This window comes from Oncorhynchus clarkii, chromosome 13, assembly GCF_045791955.1.
Source record: "Oncorhynchus clarkii lewisi isolate Uvic-CL-2024 chromosome 13, UVic_Ocla_1.0, whole genome shotgun sequence".
NCBI lineage: Eukaryota > Metazoa > Chordata > Actinopteri > Salmoniformes > Salmonidae > Oncorhynchus > Oncorhynchus clarkii.
Genome location: NC_092159.1, coordinates 59,279,431 through 59,297,455, shown reverse-complemented (window position 1 = coordinate 59,297,455; position 18,025 = coordinate 59,279,431).

Sequence of the window (18,025 nt, the reverse complement as noted above, 5' to 3'; positions counted from 1 at the left end):
TGCACCTGTACTGACCTCGCCTTCTGGATGATAGCGGGGTGAACAGGCAGTGGCTCGGGTGGTTGTTGTCCTTGATGATCTTTATGGCCTTCCTGTGACATCGGGTGGTGTTGGTGTCCTGGAGGGTAGGTAGTTTGCCCCCGGTGATGCGTTGTGCAGACCTCACTACCCTCTGGAGAGCCTTACGGTTGTGGGCGGAGCAGTTTCTGTACCAGGCGGTGATACAGCCCGACAGGATGCTCTCGATTGTGCATCTGTAACGGTTTGTGAGTGCTTTTGGTGACAAGCCGAATTTCTTCAGCCTCCTGAGGTTGAAGAGGCGCTGCTGCGCCTTCTTCACCACGCTGTCTGTGTGGGTGTACCAATTCAGTTTGTCCGTGATGTGTACGCCGAGGAACTTATAACTTTCTACCCTCTCCACTACTGTCCCGTCGATGTGGATAGGGGGGTGCTCCCTCTGCTGTTTCCTGAAGTCCTCGTTCATCTCCTTTGTTTTGTTGACGTAGAGTGTGAGGTTATTTTCCTGACACCCCACTCCGAGGGCCCTCACCTCCTCCCTGTAGGCCGTCTTGTCGTTGTTGGTAATCAAGCCTACCACTGTAGTGTCGTCTGCAAACTTGATGATTGAGTTGGAGGCGTGCATGGCCACGCAGTTGTGGGTGAACAGGGAGTACAGGAGAGGGCTCAGAACGCACCCTTGTGGGGCCCCAGTGTTGAGGATCAGCGGGGTGGAGATGTTGTTACCTTCCCTCACCACCTGGGGGTGGCCCGTCAGGACGTCCAGTACCCAGTTGCACAGGCCGGGGTCAAGACCCAGGGTCTCGAGCTTGATGACGAGTTTGGAGGGTACTATGGTGTTAAATGCTGAGCTGTAGTCGATGAACAGCATTCTCACATAGGTATTCCTCTTGTCCAGATGGGTTAGGGCAGTGTGCAGTGTGGTTACGATTGCGTCACCTGTGGACCTATTGGGGCAGTAAGAAAATTGGAGTGGGTCTAGGGTGTCAGGTAGGGTGGAGGTGATATGGTCCTTGACTAGTCTCTCAAAGCCCTTCATGATGACGGAAGTGAGTGCTATGGGGCGGTAGTCGTTTAGCTCAGTTACCTTAGCTTTCTTGGGAACAGGAACAATGGTGGCCCTCTTGAAGCTTGTGGGAACAGCAGACTGGGATAATGATTGATTGAATATGTCCGTAAACACACCAGCCAGCTGGTCTGCGTATGCTCTGAGGGCGCGGCTGGGGATGTCATCTGGGCCTGCAGCCTTGCGAGGGTTAACACGTTTAAATGTTTTACTCACGTCAGCTGCAGTGAAGGAGAGTCCGCAGGTTTTGGTAGCGGGCCGTGTCAGTGGCACTGTATTTTCCTCAAAGCGAGCAAAGAAGTTGTTTAGTCTGTCTGGGAGCAAGACATCCTGGTCCGCGACGGGGCTGGTTTTCTTTTTGTAATCCGTGATTGACTGTAGACCCTGCCACATACCTCTTGTGTCTGAGCCGTTGAATTGAGACTCTACCTTGTCTCTATACTGACGCTTAGCTTGTTTGATTGCCTTGCGGAGGGAATAGCTACACTGTTTGTATTCGATCATGTTTCCGGTCACCTTGCCCTGGTTAAAAGCAGTGGTTCGCACTTTCAGTTTCACGCGAATGCTGCCATCAATCCACGGTTTAATAGTTGCTGTGGGTACGACATCGCCAATGCACTTGCAAATGAACTCGCTCACCGAATCAGCGTATTCATCAATGTTGTTGTTTGACGCAATGCGGAACATATCCCCATCCACGTGATCGAAGCAATCTTGAAGCGTGGAATCAGATTGGTCGGACCAGCGTTGAACAGACCTGAGAGCGGGAGCTTCCTGTTTTAGTTTCTGTCTATAGACTGGAAGCAACAAAATGGAGTCGTGGTCAGCTTTTCCGAAAGGAGGGCGGGGGAGGGCCTTATATGCATTGTGGAAGTTAGAATAACAATGATCCAGGGTTTTACCAGCCCTGGTAGCACAATCGATATGCTGATAGAATTTAGGGAGTCTTGTTTTCAGATTAGCCTTGTTAAAATCCCCAGCTACAATGAATGCAGCCTCAGAATATGTGGTTTCCAGTTTACATAGAGTCAAATAAAGTTTGTTCAGGGCTTGCTTGGGGGGGAATATATGCGGCTGTGATTATAATCGAAGAGAATTCTCTTTGTGGATAATGTGGTCGACATTTGATTGTGAGGAATTCTAAGTCAGGTGAACAGAAGGACTTGAGTTCCTGTGTGTTGTTATGATCACACCACGTCTCGTTAATCATAAGGCAACCCCCCCCCCCCCCCCCCCCCCCCCCCCCCCCGCCCCTCTTCTTAACAGAAAGATGCTTGTTTCTGTCTGCGCGATGCATGAAGAAACCAGCTGGCTGTACTGACTCTGATGGCGTGTCTCGAGTGAGCCATGTTTCCGTGAAGCAAAGAACGTTACAGTCCCTGATGTCTCTTTTGAATGCTACCCTTGCTCTGATTTCATCAACCTTGTTGTCAAGAGACTGGACATTGGCGAGTAGTATGCTTGGAAGTGGTGCGCGATGTGCCCGTCTCCGGAGCCTGACCAGAAGACCGCTTCCTCTGCCCCTTTTACAGCGTTGTTGTATTGGTTTGCCGGCTGGGATCCGATCCATTGTCCCGGGTGGTGGGCAGAACACAGGATCTGCTTCGGGAAAGTCGTATTCCTGGTCGTAATGATGGTGAGTTGACGTTGCTCTTATATTCAGTAGTTCCTCCCGACTGTATGTAATGAAACCTAAGATTACCTGGGGTACCAATGTAAGAAATAACACGTAAAAAAACAAAATACTGCATAGTTTCCTAGGAACGCGAAGCGAGGCGGCCATCTCTGTCGGCGCCGCAAACGTATATTTTGGGTTCTGATGGGGTATGATGGTTAAACTAAGCTCATCAGGCATTTATAAGTTATATTCTTCAATAATCAATGGGTATGTTGGGTTCGTATCAATGTAAAAGTCCAAAAATGGATGTAGCAACTGCTGATTGCCCCTTTAAGGTCCTGTTGCAACACCTTTTACATGAATACTTCGTAAAGCATCTATATACAGGATATATGCATTATAAAGGGTCTATGAAGGCTTCATTAAACCTAGTTGTTGTTTATTTAAAGTGGGACCGACCGTCCATGTTCCTCAGTTCTGTCTTCCACCCAGAGGACGTAGGACGTGACATGGGGAGCAGGCAGGCCAGAGGTTGGAGGGAGCAGGCCGACCAGAGGTTGGAGGGAGCAGGCAGGCAAGAGGTTGGAGGGAGCAGGCAGGCCAGAGGTTGGAGGGAGCAGGCAGACCAGAGGGCGGAGGGAGCAGGCAGACCAGAGGGAGCAGGCAGACCAGAGGGTGGAGGGAGCAGGCAGCAGGCAGACCGGAGGGCGGAGGGAGCAGGCAGACCAGAGGGCGTAGGGAGCATGCAGACCAGAGGGCGGAGGGAGCCGGCAGATCAGAGGGCAGAGGGAGCAGGCAGACCAGAGGGCAGAGGGAGCAGGCAGACCAGAGGGAGCAGGCAGACCAGAGGGAGCAGGCAGACCAGAGGGAGCAGGCAGACCAGAGGGCGGAGGGAGCAGGCAGACCGGAGGGCGGAGGGAGCAGGCAGCAGGCAAACCGGAGGGAGCAGGCAGACCAGAGGACGGAGGGAGCAGGCAGACCAGAGGACGGAGGGTGCAGGCAGACCAGAGGACGGAGGGAGCAGGCAGACCAGAGGATGGAGGGAGCAGGCAGACCAGAGGATGGAGGGAGCAGGCAGACCAGAGGATGGAGGGAGCAGGCAGACCAGAGGATGGAGGGAGCAGGCAGACCAGAGGACGGAGGGAGCAGGCAGACCAGAGGATGGAGGGAGCAGGCAGACCAGAGGACGGAGGGAGCAGGCAGACCAGAGGATGGAGGGAATAGGTAAAGTGAGAGAGAGAAGGAGGGGATCTGGGCGAGGGAATAGGTCAAATGAGAACGAGAGGAAGGGGATCTGGGCGAGGAATAGGTAAAATGAGAGGGAGAGGATCTGGGCGAGGGAATAGCTAAATGAGAGGGAGAGGATCTGGGCGAGGGAATAGGTAAAGTGAGAGAGCGAGGGAGGGGATCTGGGCCAGGGAATAGGTAAAGTGAGAGGGAGAGGATCTGGGTGAGGGAATAGGTAAAGTGAGAGAGCGAGGGAGGGGATCTGGGTGAGGGAATAGGTAAAATGAGAGGGAGGGGATCTGGGCGAAGGAATAGGTAAAATGAGAGGGAGGGGATCTGGGCGAAGGAATAGGTAAAATGAGAGAGCGAGGGAGGGGATCTGGGTGAGGGAATAGGTAAAATGAGAGGGAGGGGATCTGGGCGAAGGAATAGGTAAAATGAGAGAGAGAAGGAGGGGATCTGGGCGAAGGAATAGGTAAAGTGAGAGAGCGAGGGAGGGGATCTGGGTGAGGGAATAGGTAAAATGAGAGGGCGAGGGAGGGGATCTGGGCCAGGGAATAGGTAAAATGAGAGAGAGAAGGAGGGGATCTGGGTGAGGGAATAGGTAAAATGAGAGGGAGAGGATCTGGGTGAGGGAATAGGTAAAGTGAGAGAGCGAGGGAGGGGATCTGGGTGAGGGAATGTGTAAAGTGAGAGAGCGAGGGAGGGGATCTGGGTGAGGGAATGGGTAAAGTGAGAGAGCGAGGGATGGGATCTGGGTGAGGGAAAGGGTAAAGTGAGTGAGCGAGGGAGGGGATCTGGGTGAGGGAATAGGTAAAATGAGAGGGAGGGAGGGGATCTGGGTGAGGGAATGGGTAAAGTGAGAGAGCGAGGGAGGGGAACTGGGTGAGGGAATAGGTAAAATGAGAGGGAGCGGATCTGGGTGAGGGAATGGGTAAAGTGAGAGAGCGAGGGAGGGGGACTGGGTGAGGGAATGGGTAAAGTGAGAGAGCGAGGGAGGGGATCTGGGTGAGGGAATAGGTAAAGTGAGAGAGCGAGGGAGGGGATCTGGGTGAGGGAATAGGTCAAATGAGAGGGAGGGGGAGGGGATCTGGGCCAGGGAATAGGTAAAATGAGAGGGAGAGGATCTGGGCGAGGGAATAGGTCAAATGAGAGAGCGAGGGAGGGGATCTGGGTGAGGGAATAGGTAAAGTGAGAGAGCGAGGGAGGGGATCTGGGTGAGGGAATAGGTAAAATGAGAGGGAGAGGATCTGGGCGAGGGAATAGGTCAAATGAGAGAGCGAGGGAGGGGATCTGGGTGAGGGAATAGGTAAAATGAGAGGGAGAGGATCTGGGCGAGGGAATAGGTCAAATGAGAGAGCGAGGGAGGGGATCTGGGTGAGGGAATAGGTAAAATGAGAGGGAGCGTCACCCGAACGGGAAGGGGAGCCACCTTCGGTTGGAGTCGTGACAGGTATTAGTTTGTATCTCAAACGGTTCGGACACTAAAGTCAGAAGTTGGCACATCAGCGTTAATTAACCAAATTCAGATAAGTCCTGTAAAACTTGTGGGGGTCATAGAGCAAAACGGAGACCACTGTTGTGTTAGTTACAGTCTCCCCTTTCCATAGAGTGGCCACAATAGATCAGCCACCTTCCACCGCAGATGCGGAAGGCCAACAGCTTAAACTGCCAGATTTTGATGGGGATTTTTGTACTATGTTACTTAGATTGAACCAATAGACTCTTACGGGTCAACAGTAGGTTACAGCCTGATCATGATGTAATTCAAGTCATTTGTTTCACTGTATTCTTCCCTCGTTTCTATGGTAAAGATATCTAGCTGACATGTTGAACCCAGTGATCTTGTTGCTGTGGAGACGAAGCAGAAGTTGCCTCCACTAACAAAGGATGCTTAAATCTCCTTACTGTTCCACCACTGCTGCTCTGCCCCAGGGGCACATACAGACAAGGGACTAGTTCATTACAGCTATACTGGCAGTAGGGGCTCAGGAAGGAACATTCTGCTGGAGGACAGATGATTTCTTAGAGCTGGTGCTACTCCTAAACATGTGGTAAGAAATACACCCTAAACTGCTATCCAAAAGCTTCAAAACAAGTGAGACACTCAATATTTAACTAGGAACATCTCTTTGACTATATCACTTTTTAAAGCAACATTTCTTTGAAAGTGACACAATTTTTTAAATTTTTTTAAATCAGTTAAGAACAAGTTCCTACTTACAATGACGCTGAGCCAATTGTGCGCCACCCTATGGGACTCCCAATCACAGCCGGTTGTGATACAGCCTGGAATTGAACCAGGGTCTGTAGTGACGCCTCTAGCACTGAGATGCAGTAACTTAGACTGCTGCGCCCACGTATTGTCAAACATTGTGGCAACTGGGGACGTAAAAAGTAGAGGATGGAAAACAATTATTTTGGATAAAAAATATATATTAGTGAGAATGTTTCATGTTCCCAGTCACTCAAAAAACGACAACACAGATGTTTAAATAGCTGATGATGACACAGCATTATTATTTGTCCTACTTACTTGGGACGTTGGACTTTGACTTCAGTAGAAACGCCAACCTGTCAACATCACATAGCAAATCAAGACCGACCATTTTTCCATTAATATAAAAAAAATGCAACATCTCCTGGAACAGTGTAAGACTGCCATTCAGATCAACAACCAATAAACTGCAGCAATTCATATAAGCTCAATGGACAGCATTGTCCGCCATAGAATGGGTATGCGATGGGTAGGCAGGCCAAAACAATGACTGGTGGACAAAAGGTCCCTCGGATCACTGTAACTCTTGGTTGGTGTTGGTGATGTGAGGACATGGACCAAACAAGTCTGATATGGAGACAATTGTCCCCTCCACTCTGCTATGTTGTCCTATTTACATACTCATCTCATATGTATATACTGTACTCGATACCATCTACTGTATCTTGCCTATGCTGCTCTGTACCATCACTCATTCATATATCCTTATGTACATATTTTTTATCCCCTTACACTGTATACAAGACAGTAGTTTTGGAATTGTTAGTTAGATTACTTGTTGGTTATTACTGCATTGTCGGAACTTGAAGCACAAGCATTTCGCTACACTCGCATTAACATCTGCTAACCATGTGTATGTGACAAATAAAATTTGATTTGATTTGATTTGATTTATTTGTTGACCGGACCAGGGGGGGGAGGCCCTACATTTGACAATGATCTTGAGGGTTGAGGCCAATTGATATACTGTACATACTATGTTCATGCTCCTGGACATACAGTGAACGTGTGACAGGTTTTAAGAGGACGATATATGTGACAGGCTTTATTCCACCTACTTCTTGTAGATGGGTATTGTGAAGAATAAATGTTCCATACATTCAATACAATGTTCTATTTGAAAAGACTGTGGTGTTGTTAGGGTTAGACTGTGGTGTTGTTAGGGTTAGACTGTGGTGTCGTTAGGGTTAGACTGTGATGTTGTTAGTGTTAGACTCTGTGGTGTTGTTAGGGTTAGACTGTGGTGTTGTTAGGGTTAGACTGTGAGGTTGTTAGGGTTAGACTGTGGTGTTGTTTGGGTTAGACTGTGAGGTTGCTAGGGTTAGACTGGGCTGTTGTTAGGGTTAGACTGTGAGGTTGTTAGGGTTAGACTGTGGTGTTGTTAGGGTTAGACTGTGAGGTTGTTGGTTAGACTGTGAGGTTGTTAGGTTGTTAGGGTTAGACTGTGAGGTTGTTAGGGTTAGACTGTGGTGTAGTTAGGGTTAGACTGTGGTGTTGTTAGGGTTAGACTGTGAGGTTGTTGGTTAGACTGTGAGGTTGTTAGGTTGTTAGGGTTAGACTGTGAGGTTGTTAGAGTTAGACTGTGAGGTTGTTAGGGTTAGACTGTGGTGTTGTTAGGGTTAGACTGTGATGTTGTTAGGGTTAGACTGTAAGGTTGTTAGGGTTAGACTGTGATGTTGCTAGGGTTAGACTGTGAGGTTGTTAGGGTTAGACTGTGAGGTTGTTAGGGTTAGACTGTGAGGTTGTTAGGGTTAGACTGTGGTGTTGTTTGGGTTAGACTGTGACGTTGCTAGGGTTAGACTGTGGTGTTGTTAGGGTTAGACTGTGAGGTTGTTAGGTTGTTAGGGTTAGACTGTGAGGTTGTTAGGGTTAGACTGTGGTGTTGTTAGGGTTAGACTGTGGTGTTGTTCGGGTTAGACTGTGAGGTTGTTAGGGTTAGACTGTGAGGTTGTTGGTTAGACTGTGAGGTTGTTAGGTTGTTAGGGTTAGACTGTGAGGTTGTTAGAGTTAGACTGTGGTGTTGTTAGGGTTAGACTGTGGTGTTGTTCGGGTTAGACTGTGAGGTTGTTAGGGTTAGAATGTGGTGTTGTTCGGGTTAGACTGTGAGGTTGTTAGGGTTAGAATGTGGTGTTGTTAGGGTTAGACTGGTGTTGTTAGGGTTAGACTGTGAGGTTGTTAGTGTTAGATTCTGTGGTGTTGTTAGGGTTAGACTGTGCGGTTGTTAGTGTTAGATTCTGTGGTGTTGTTAGGGTTAGACTGTGATGTTGTTAGGGTTAGACTGTAAGGTTGTTAGGGTTAGATTATGTGATGTTGTTAGGGTTAGACTGTGGTGTTGTTAGGGTTAGACTGTGGTGTTGTTAGGGTTGGACTGTGAGGTTGTTAGGGTTAGACTGTGGTGTTGTTAGGGTTAGACTGTGAGGTTGTTAGTGTTAGATTCTGTGGTGTTGTTAGGGTTAGACTGTGGTGTTGTTAGGGTTAGACTGTGCGGTTGTTAGTGTTAGATTCTGTGGTGTTGTTAGGGTTAGACTGTGATGTTGTTAGGGTTAGACTGTGAGGTTGTTAGGGTTAGACTGTGGTGTTGTTAGGGTTAGACTGTGGTGTTGTTAGGGTTAGACTGTGGTGTTGTTAGGGTTAGACTGTGAGGTTGTTAGGGTTAGACTGTGGTGTTGTTAGGGTTAGACTGTGGTGTTGTTAGGGTTAGACTGTGGTGTTAGGGTTAGACTGTGAGGCTGTTAGGGTTAGACTGTGGTGTTGTTAGGGTTAGACTGTGAGGCTGTTAGGGTTAGACTGTGGTGTTGGTAGGGTTATGGGGGAGATGAAGCATACAGCATTCTAACAATAGAATTATGGAGGTGAGGGGATATGAGGCATTCTAACTATAGAATCATGGAGGTGAGGGGATATGAGGCATTCTAACTATAGAATCATGGAGGAGAGGGGATATGAGGCATTCTAACTATAGAATCATGGAGGAGAGGGGATATGAGGCATTCTAACTATAGAATCATGGAGGAGAGGGGATATGAGGCATTCTAACTATAGAATCATGGAGGAGAGGGGATATGAGGCATTCTAACTATAGAATCATGGAGGTGAGGATATGAGGCATTCTAACTATAGAATCATGGAGGAGAGGGGATATGAGGCATTCTAACTATAGAATCATGGAGGTGAGGGGATATGAGGCATTCTAACTATAGAATCATGGAGGTGAGGGGATATGAGGCATTCTAACTATAGAATCATGGAGGAGAGGGGATATGAGGCATTCTAACTATAGAATCATGGAGGAGAGGGGATATGAGGCATTCTAACTATAGAATCATGGAGGAGAGGGGATATGAGGCATTCTAACTATAGAATCATGGAGGTGAGGATATGAGGCATATTGCATTCTAACTATAGAATCATGGAGGGGGATATGATGCATACTGCATTTTTTACTTTTTACCCCCTTTTCTCCCCAATTTCGTGGTATCCAATTGTTGTAGTAGCTACTATCTAGTCTCATTGCTACAACTCCTGTACGGGCTCGGGAGAGACGAAGGTCGAAAGCCATGCGTCCTCCGAAACACAACCCAACCAAGCTGTACTGCTTCTTAACACAGCGCCCATCCAACCCGGAAGCCAGCCGCACCAATATGTCGGAGGAAACACCGTGCACCTGGCGACCTGGTTAGCGTGCACTGCCCCCGGCCCGCCACAGGAGTCGCTAGTGTGCAATGAGACAAGGATTTCCCTACTGGCCAAACCCTCCCTAACCCGGAGAGGGAGAGAGAGGGAGACAGAGAGACATGGAGAGGGAGAGAGAGAGAGACATGGAGAGGGAGAGAGGGGAGAGAGAGAGACATGGAGAGGGAGAGAGAGGGAGAGAGAGAGACATGTAGAGGGAGAGAGAAAGAGACATGGAGAGGGAGAGAGAGAGAGACATGGAGAGGGAGAGAGAGAGACATGGAGAGGGAGAGAGAGACATGGAGAGGGAGAGAGAGAGAGACATGGAGAGGGAGAGAGAGAGAGACATGGAGAGGGAGAGAGAGACATGGAAAGGGAGAGAGAGAGTTGAAAAGAAGGAGAGAACCATGGCAGAGGGAAGAAAGTGACAAATGGATGTGGAGATGAAAGAGTGTGGAGTGTCTCTGACCTCAACCACTGCTTCCTGACCGGAAAAGCCCATTCATCATTTTCACGTCTTCACGTCATGGTTATTATGTCAATGGCCAGGACTGTGGTAACGATGACACTGAGGATTGATGAGCTGCAGGCAGTGGTGACTAGCAGGACTTGGGAGTGTGGATGGTCAAACCAGCGGTGGAGGTGGAGGAGACCTGCTGAAGGTCAAGGTGGTACCTGCTGTCTCCCAACCCAACCATACACGCACATACATGCAGACACGCACGTTGGCACACACACTAACGCACACATGCATGCACACGCACGTGAATAAACATATCAAATCTCTCCATGTTCATTGGAAAACTGCTCCCCGTATCCCATCCACCCACAGGCATACCACCATTGCTTGCTGAAGGAATCAATGAATCTATCAAGATAGTGACTATTGCATGTCCCATCAAACAGAGACAATATTGACCTTTCTCCTCTCCTGGTCGCTAGGGACTCTTCCTTCAATATGTCCTCATCTGACGTGCTGTAGGCCTAACACACAGGAAACACACCCATATGGATCACCAAGCCAAGCTGAGCTGACCTGATTACACATCCACTACAGTTCCTGGAACAGTGCTGAAAAGGACCATGAAAGACAATGAAAAGAAAATATACAGTGGGGCAAAAAAGTATTTAGTCAGCCACCAATTGTGCAAGTTCTCCCACTTAAAAAGATGAGAGAGGCCTGTAATTTTCATCATAGGTACACTTCAACTATGACAGACAAAATGAGGGAAAAAAATCCAGAAAATCACATTGTAGGATTTTTAATGAATTTATTTGCAAATTATGGTGGAAAATAAGTATTAGGGCTGTGATTCAGCAACTAGGGCTGTGATTCAGTAACTAGGGCTGTGATTCAGTAACTAGGGCTGTGATTCAGCAACTAGGGCTGTGATTCAGCAACTAGGGCTGTGATTCAGTAACTAGGGCTGTGATTCAGTAACTAGGGCTGTGATTCCAGTAACTAGGGCTGTGATTCAGTAACTAGGGCTGTGATTCAGTAACTAGGGCTGTGATTCAGCAACTAGGGCTGTGATTCAGCAACTAGGGCTGTGATTCAGCAACTAGGGCTGTGATTCAGTAACTAGGGCTGTGATTCAGTAACTAGGGCTGTGATTCCAGTAACTAGGGCTGTGATTCAGTAACTAGGGCTGTGATTCAGTAACTAGGGCTGTGATTCAGTAACTAGGGCTGTGATTCCAGTAACTAGGGCTGTGATTCAGTAACTAGGGCTGTGATTCAGCAACTAGGGCTGTGATTCAGCAACTAGGGCTGTGATTCAGCAACTAGGGCTGTGATTCAGTAACTAGGGCTGTGATTCAGCAACTAGGGCTGTGATTCAGTAACTAGGGCTGTGATTCAGCAACTAGGGCTGGGATTCAGCAACTAGGGCTGTGATTCAGCAACTAGGGCTGTGATTCAGCAACTAGGGCTGTGATTCAGCAACTAGGGCTGTGATTCAGCAACTAGGGCTGTGATTCAGTAACTAGGGCTGTGATTCAGCAACTAGGGCTGTGATTCAGCAACTAGGGCTGTGATTCAGTAACTAGGGCTGTGATTCAGCAACTAGGGCTGTGATTCAGTAACTAGGGCTGTGATTCCAGTAACTAGGGCTGTGATTCAGTAACTAGGGCTGTGATTCCAGTAACTAGGGCTGTGATTCAGCAACTAGGGCTGTGATTCAGCAACTAGGGCTGTGATTCAGCAACTAGGGCTGTGATTCAGTAACTAGGGCTGTGATTCCAGTAACTAGGGCTGTGATTCAGCAACTAGGGCTGTGATTCAGCAACTAGGGCTGTGATTCAGCAACTAGGGCTGTGATTCAGCAACTAGGGCTGTGATTCAGCAACTAGGGCTGTGATTCAGTAACTAGGGCTGTGATTCAGTAACTAGGGCTGTGATTCCAGTAACTAGGGCTGTGATTCAGTAACTAGGGCTGTGATTCCAGTAACTAGGGCTGTGATTCAGTAACTAGGGCTGTGATTCCAGTAACTAGGGCTGTGATTCCAGTAACTAGGGCTATGACTCTGAATATCCTAAGGTATTATTACCTTAGAATCTCTCCATCTGTATCTGAAGGACTGAAGGCAGGTCTATGCTCCGTCTCTATCCTGTAGGATCTCTACAGCTGTAACCGAAGGACTGAAGGCAGGTCTATGCTCCGTCTCTATCCTGTAGGATCTTTACAGCTGTAACTGAAGGACTGAAGGCAGGTCTATGCTCCGTCTCTATCCTGTAGGATCTCTACAGCTGTAACTGAAGGACTGAAGGCAGGTCTATGCTCCGTCTCTATCCTGTAGGATCTTTACAGCTGTAACTGAAGGACTGAAGGCAGGTCTATGCTCCGTCTCTATCCTGTAGGATCTCTACAGCTGTAACTGAAGGACTGAAGGCAGGTCTATGCTCCGTCTCTATCCTGTAGGATCTCTACAGCTGTAACTGAAGGACTGAAGGCAGGTCAAAGCTATGTTGTGTACAGCACCTCTGTTATCACATGAGAGGTGATCCAAAGCAAAGCCAGCCTTCCGCTGAAATGAATGTCCATAAGACATGAGTCCCCCTAGTGGTCCAACAGCAAACCAGTCTGCTCGTCACAAGAGGGAAATTAATACATTAACAAATATAACTAGAAAACAATACAGTCAAAATACAGTGATTCCTGCTACTACTCTCCCTGGAGCATCTCTCTCTCTCTCTCACTCTCTCTTACTTCCAGTTCAATTCAAGGGGCTTCATTGGCATAGGAAACATATGTTTACATTGCCAAAGCAAGTGAAAAAGATAATAAACTAAAGTGAAATAAACAATAAAAAATCAACAGTAAACATTACGCTCGCAAAAGTTCCCAAAGAATAAAGACATTACAAATGTCATATTATGTATATATACAGTGTTGTAACGATGTACAACTGGTTAAAGTACACAAGGGAAAATAAATAAACAGAAACATGGGTTGTATTTACAATGGTGTTTGTTCTTCACTGGTTGACCTTTTCTTGTGGCAACATGTCACAAATCTTGCTGCTGTGATGGCATAATGTCGTATTTCACCCAATAGATATGAGAGTTTAACAAATTGGATTTGTTTATGAATTCTTTGTGGATCTGTGTAATCTGAGGGAAAGATGTGTCTCTAATATGGTCATACATTTGGCAGGAGGTTAGTAAGTGCAGCTCATTTTGTGGGCAGTGTGCACATAGCCTGTCTTCTCTTGAGAGCCAGGTCTGCCTTCGGCGGCCTTTCTCAATAGCAAGACAATGTTCACTGAGTCTGTACATATTCAAAGAATTCCTTAAGTTTGGGTCAGTCACAGTCAGGTATTCTGTTTAGGGACAAATAGCATTCTAGTTTACTTCCTTTTTTTGTTAATTCTTTCCAATGTGTCAATTAATTATCTCTTTGTTTTCTCATGATTTGGTCTAATTCTCTAATTCTGTCTCTCTCTCTCTCTCTCTCTCACACTCACTCACTCACTCACTCACTCACTCACTCACTCACTCACTCACTCACTCACTCACTCTCACTCTCACTCTCACTCTCACTGGGCGTGCTCTGAGCATGTGGTGGAGCTAACTGAAGTCAGTAGCTGATCAGAGCCAGGTGCACTGGGGATCTCCATGTGTTTTCCATTTGGACAGGATGTAAATGGGTTCCATTAGATCCAGACACACAACCTGTCAGCCACTGGACGTGTCAGACTTTGACAGGGCATTAGATGATGGGCCGGACTTTATTAACTACTAACATCAACTAATTACTTGATATTTATTTCCGTGATAATTAATACATGTTTATTTTTCTTGCTAAATGACTTGATTTGATGTTAAGTTGAGGTGATCTGAGCACTTTGTGTTGCGTTTCCTTCTTCAGTCTATGTTAGTTATAAGTGGCTGTGGCTTTGTAAACTAAATCAAAGCATGGTTTTCTGTCTTTCCTGTTCCATACTTTCAATGGTCGTTGAAATAATGTCGTTTGGTTGAACCATCACATTTGTGTTGTTGTAAAATAATGACCTCTCACCTTTCTCTCCTTTTATTTTCTTCCCTCTCTCCCCACACATACACACACACACGCACGCACACACACACACACACACACACACACACACACACACACACACACACACACACACACACACACACACACACACACACACATACTTGCGCACACTCACACACACATAAACACACACACACACACACACACACACACATACTTGCGCACACTCACACACACACACTCACCTTTCTCTCCTTTTATTTTCTTCCCTCTCTCCCCACACATACACACACACACACACTCACACACACACACACACACACACACACACACACACACACACACACACACACACACACACACACACACACACACACACACACACACACACACATAAACACACACACACACACACACACACACACACATACTTGCGCACACTCACACACACACACACACTTACATACATACATACATACATACATGCATACATACATACATACACACATACACACATACGTACATACATACATACAGTACATTTTGCATTCCACTGGTTATTGACCTGGCTACCTAACAGGAGCTCTAGTGGCTTTGTGAGGTGAACTGCTCCATCAGTTATGGTTGTTAAAAAGCCACATCGTAAAACATTAAAGACTTCCAGGAAACTGACCAAGTGTAACAACTCTACTTTGTTTTGATTGGCTGAAAATGCATGACGTGCATAATTCCTGCACTACTGAAGCATTCAAGGGCTGCGTATGTGTTGCGTGAATATTACCAGACTGGGTTTAAACAGTGTTTGTTTCCAGTCAAAGTATTTGTGCATTCGATTGAGCCTATAACTGCAGAGCCAGGTGGGCAGGGTTTGGACTTTTGGCACTCCATTGTTTCCATTTCACCAGGCTAGCTCAATCAAGTGCAGTTAAAGAAATCCAAGAATATTTGAACCCATGTTTAGAGTATGCCAATGGAACTTAGGACACCGTTGTAGATCTCTCAATTCCTCCCTCCATCCTTGTACTTTGTTCTGTCCATTATCCATCATTACATCTCCCTTTCCCAAACCCTAAGGCCCCAGAGGGGAGAAGGCTTGTAACAGAACCCCAGTGAGTGGTGGAAGTAAAGCTGGTTTATTTTACTCTCTTCACACCCTGGGATAGCATCTGGAGATGTTACCATACACACCTCCACCCATATCCTATGTCGGTCAACTTGAACAGTGTGTGTGTGTGTGTGTGTGTGTGTGTGTGTGTGTGTGTGTACAGTATGTATGTGTGTATGTTTATGTGTGTGTACAGCATGTGTGTATGTGTTTGTGTATGTGTGTGTGGACAATAAAGGACATACCATATGTAAAACAGGAGAGGAGTGATTTTATCACAGAGTCAAGACAGTATTTCATCTCCCCTGGATATGACATCACAATAGGACCATTAGATCAGATTGATTATAAAACAGGAGAACGAGATGGAAGAGGTAGGATATAGACGGAGGGATTACCAGGAAGAGAGGGAGTGGCAGCGAGGACAGAGGAACAGGAAAACACGTGCTGCTCTTCACTGCACTGCACAACAAGTGTTCATCTGGACAGGGAATGGCCCAACAGCTGGAATGGAATCTCTGACATATCTATCCATCCCCACAGTGTGAATGAGCCCCTTTCAGCCCTCTGTGGTATTTGCGCTATGCTGTGTTATTGGGTTGTCCACCCCGTGCCAGAATGTCATCATAGAGGTCAGCGCTGTGACCACAAACCCTGCCCATCATCAGGATGCCTGGTGTGGTCAGGGAGAAGCCCTTTACAGCTGCTGCTGTCTGCAGGCTGCACAGTTATTCCTCTTCTAGAAAGAGAGAGGGGGGGGGGGGGGGGGGGGGGGGGGGGGGGGAGAGAGGGGGGGGGAGAGGGAAAGAGAGGGCGAGAGGGCGAGAGAGCGAGAGAGACAGAGAGAGATAGGTGGAGAGAGAGAGGGACGGAGAGAGCTAGAGAGAGAGGTGGAGAGAGAGAGAGGGAAAGAGAGAGAGAAAGAGGGGGGGGGGGGGTAGTGTACATGATGAGTAAGAGGGAGTGTGAGAGAACGGAGAGAGAATCAAGGGAATCAGGAGCTCAGTCTTTAAACCAGAAAACACAACGAGGAGCCAGTGTGTAGGAGACCGTAAAACATCCGATTTGGGTTCAGATATTTGTTCCCCTCGGTCAAGCACAATAGGACATTCTGTATGGATGGGTGAACCTGGGGGAGACCCCGGCTGGGTGTGGGGTTTTGGCGGGGACAGATTGAAACATGGGAATGAACAAGGCAGAGACAGAGTTTAGAGTTAAACCAGTAGTGACTGGATCTTTCCCCACCTGGGACACAGCAGATGTGTTCCCAACTCCAGCTGGGCCAGATGTGTGTGGGCGTGTGTGTGACCATCTGTGCTGTACTCTGTGTGTGTGTGTGTGTGTGTGTGTGTGTGTGTGTGTGTGTGTGTGTGTGTGTGTGTGTGTGTGTGTGTGTGTGTGTGTGTGTGTGTGTGTGTGTGTGTGTGTGTGTGTGTGTGTGTGTGTGTGCGTTCGCGTGATAATACACAACATGTATTTCACTGCGTTCACACATACCTTAAACAATGTTCAATGACACAGGACTATAGTTTGATGATTGCTGTAGACAGTTCCTGGTACAGGCCTTTCAGGTCTGCTCTGTCAATGATAAGAGGCACCAAAACAACCAGAGCTTGTAATAACACGGCTGTGGAGGCGACAGCAGCAAAACATCGAAATGGCTTTTAACTTTGGTTTCTTACATGCATCATATTAAATGCAGACTGTGTTTTCTATTTGAAGCAGGGTTCAGGGCTTTTAGAGCAGCTTACGATGATAGTCTTACATGAAAGGAAACAGCATTAGTTATGTTAGATTTCAACACTGAGGTAAATTCACCTATTTATTTCCTGGTGGAAGTGGTAAAACAGCATTAGTTACTTCTTCAGTGTACACCATTATGTTGGAAAGTGTTATGACTGGAGAATGGTCACAAATATTCAATCATGTGCCACATATTTATCAGAAAACAGCTTCGTAAAATATCTATATTTTTAAGTCACTTTGATCTCATGAGTGACCAATTATTGATTATTTTAAGAAGATAGTCGAACACAACGGCCAGATTTGCTGTGGAAGGAACAGAGACACACACACTGAAATAAATGTCCCTGACACTGTCCTCATATAGAAATCATATTAGTGGCTTGTTACCCTTCGTCAGTCTTCAAACCATCTGAACTTCTTCATCTGACTGTTTTAGAACAAATGGAAATCCTTAATTTATTTATTTACCTCCCAACAATAGTTGTGAGTGCTAAGAAGAGCCTGATGGAAAATAAGACTGGAAGCAAAGCACCACACTGGACAGTAAAGACAGAGGATCACATTATAGAAGGTGAAACCTGAGGAGACATAATAAAACCACACACAGCGATGACACCCCAGATTAAATGTGTGAGGTCCATTTCCCACAGTAAAGGTTCAGGCCAACTTCAACAGAAAGTGCTGTTCTGTGCTGCGCTGCGCACCAAGCAAAGAAAGAGCTTCTGAATAGACTTATTCGCCAACCTTCATGGACATAAACAGGGCTGGAGCTGAGGCACAAAAGATGGTGGAAAACA